Raw genomic sequence first — 3386 nt, 5'->3', positions numbered from 1 at the left:
TGAGGGGAGTGAAGAATTGGGCCGAGGGAAGTCAAGCAACTTGCCTCAAGGTCACACAGCGAGCAGGTGGCAGAGCTGAGAGCAGGTCTCCTGGCTCTACTTCATGCTGTGAAAGCCTTTCGGGCCGCGTGGCATCACTGTGAGGGGTCAGGTCCCTGCGCTGACAGCCAGATGAAGGCTCAGGAGGAGTCCCTGGATCCCCTCTGAGCAAGCCTCCTGATGGGATGCCTGAGGGTGGGGGACAAGAGACAGACAGGCAGGGAACAGACAGAAAGGGGGTGGGAACAGAGACAGTGAAAATCAGGCATTTCTTTCCATATTAAAAAATTATACTTTGGGAGGACTGTGAGCCTTGAGATCTATCCTCTGCTTTTCATGTTGGGAGTTCCCATCATGGTTCAGGGGGAAGGAATCTGACTAGTATACAACCAGATGCAGGTTCAATCCCTGGCCTCACTCAGTGGATTAAGGATCCAGCATTGCTGTGGCTGTGGTGTAGGCTGGCAGCTCCAGCTCTGATTCGACCCTTGGCCTGGAAACTTCCATATGCTCTGGGTGTGGCCCTAAAAAGCAAAAAAGAAATAAAAAATAAAAATAAAAACAGAAAGTTGGAGTTCTCGTCGTGGCGCAGTGGTTAACGAATCCGACTAGGAACCATGAGGTTGCGGGTTTGGTCCCTGCCCTTGCTCAGTGGGTTAATGATCCGGCGTTGCCGTGAGCTGTGGTGTAGGTTGCAGACTTGGCTCGGATCCCGCGTTGCTGTGGCTCTGGTGTAGGCCGGTGGCTACAGCTCCGATTTGACCCCTAGCCTGGGAACCTCCATATGCCGCGGGAGCGGCCCAAGAAATAGCAACAACAACAACAACAACAAAAGACAAAAAAAAAAAAAAAGAAAGTTATCACAAACACACATCATAAAAATACAATGAGGATACATCCTAGTGAATTTTTACAAACTAAACCAGTCCATCCCACCAGTATAGCCTGGGACTCAGATCGAGAACCAGGGCACAGCCAGCACCTCCCTGTGTTCCCTCCCAGGCCCTGTCCCTTCCCCCACCTCCCAAGGGCGAGCCCTGTGGAGACTTCCATCCTGTAGATTATCTTTGCCTGCTTTTCTGTTTTAAATATAGTAAAGCCTAGTTCTAACTCCTCAGGAATAGGTTAAAATAAACAACCAAATAAAACTCCTCCCAACCACCCTCCAAATACCAGAACCTGGGCCAGCCCACAGTAAACAAATGAAGAGGTGAAGGAAGTGGGATCACTCAGGTAGCTCCCCTCCCAGGTAGGATGTGTAGAGATTTTTTTCCCTCAGACTGCCCTTTTTTTTTTTGGTCTTTTTACAGCCGCACCGCAGCATAAGGAAATTGCCAGGCTAGGGGTCAAATCTGAGATGCAGGTGCTGGCCTACCCCACAGCCAAAGCAACTCAGGATCTAACTCAAGTCCGAGACCTACACCACAGCTCACGGCAACACCCTTAACCCACTCAGTGAGGCCAGGGAGGGAACCCAGATGCTGATGGATCCTAGTCGGGTTCATAACCACTGAGCCACATCGGGAGCCTCCTGACTGCCATCTTTTGCAACAAATTCCTCTGGTTATAGAGCAAAGACTGTTCCTAGGGAGCCAGCGGTTTGGCTGCTGGAATCAAGCACAGAGATCACACCCAGACAGTTTGTCTCTAATTTTCCCCTCTCCCCAGGCCTGAATTTAATTGGGTCCATTTTATGATTTTTCACCATCAATGCCTTACTTTTTTAAGTTGTTCTCTGCACACTTTACATGAGGCACAGTGAAGCAAATTTAAAGCCTATCTTGTAATCATCTGGTCAACAACTGTTTACAGCGAATTTTTTTATATAATCAAAGCCATGTGGCATAAGAAATATTTTTCACCCGTGACCCAAAAGTAATTTTCTGTCAAATTGCTGGAGTCCAGAGACATGGTTCTGGTTGGAACTATATATAAGATAAATGCTTCAAGGCAAACCTGAGGGATCCTAAACGCTTTCCCCTGAAGTGTAAAAACTTCTGTGTAAATTTATCAACAGTACTAAAAATATGAGAGGGAGGACAGCCAGTCCTGCACACAGCACAGTGCTTGCCAGGAGCCAGAGATGGGGGTGACTCTCGGCTCTGCCATGATTTCAGTGAGGACTTGGGCCTCCCCTTGGCCATCTGGCTGAGATCTGCTCCACCCTCCATTCCCAGACCCCTGAGGAGGAGCCTGGGAGCTGCTATGAAATACCAAGAAGAGTTCCCCGGGGGTGGAAAGGCCGGAACAGGATGCAACAACTGGAATTTGCCGAGGGAGTTGATACCTGGGAATTGCACAGCCCTAAGACTTCTCGGCAAACTGTGAAGCTAGTTTGGAAAAGGCACTCCCAGGAACAGGGATTGAGTAAGGCTCCAAAGCAGGAAGCCGTTCCACAGCACTGGGCTGATGCAGAAGGAAGAAAAACACCTGTAGAGGGAAAGCCAGTAGGAACAACCAGAGCAGATCCACTTGAAGCCATTATGCAGGAAGACTGTCTTTAGTTTCCCTGTTCCCTTTCCCCAAGTATAGTTTTGCTTTTTTTTTTTTTTTTTTTTTGCTTTTCTAGGTCTGCTCCCGAGGCATATGGAGGTTCCCAGGCTAGGGGTCTAATTGGAGCTGTAGCTGCTGGCCCATGCCAGAGCCACAGTGACTCAGGATCTGAGTTGCATCTGCAACCTACACCACAGCTCACAGCAATGCCGAATCCTTAACCCACTGAGCAAGGCCAGGGATTGAACCTGCAACCTCATGGGTCCTAGTTGGATTCATTAACCACTGAGCCATGATGGGAACTCCAAATGATTGTTTTTTTGTCTTAGTTTTGCTTTTTAATATAAGAACCTGAATCCTACAGATGTTTAGATTTTTAAAATTTCCTTTCAAATGATGGGACTGATTAACCTGTAGGAAAAAGACACTTCCTGAGGTTAAACTTCCTGAGGTTAAACTTAGATGGAAGGACAATTAGCTATCTTTCTTATCTCAAGGATTGAGCTCAAACTCAAAAGGGTCCCAGGGTCTAGTGGAGGAAGCCCAGACTGTGCAAACACAAGCCAGATCTGTGGAAGATTTCTTCTTCTTTTTTTTTGGTCTTTTTGCCTTTTCTAGGGCCATACCCGCAGCATATGGAGGTTCGCAGGCTAGGGGTCTAATCAGAGCTGTAGCTGCCAGCCTACGCCAGAGCCACAGCAACACAGAATCCGAGCCGTGTCTGTGACCTACACCACAGCTCACGGCAATGCTGGATCCTTAACCCACTGAGCAAGGGCAGGGATTGCACCCTCGACCTCATTGTTCCTAGGCGGATTTGTTAACCACTGAGCCACGACGGGAACTCCCTTGTG

The sequence above is a fragment of the Phacochoerus africanus genome, chromosome 10 (assembly GCF_016906955.1).
Source record: "Phacochoerus africanus isolate WHEZ1 chromosome 10, ROS_Pafr_v1, whole genome shotgun sequence".
Classification (NCBI taxonomy): domain Eukaryota; kingdom Metazoa; phylum Chordata; class Mammalia; order Artiodactyla; family Suidae; genus Phacochoerus; species Phacochoerus africanus.
The sequence above is the reverse complement of the archived record's forward strand: the minus strand, read 5'-3'. Positions refer to the sequence as shown.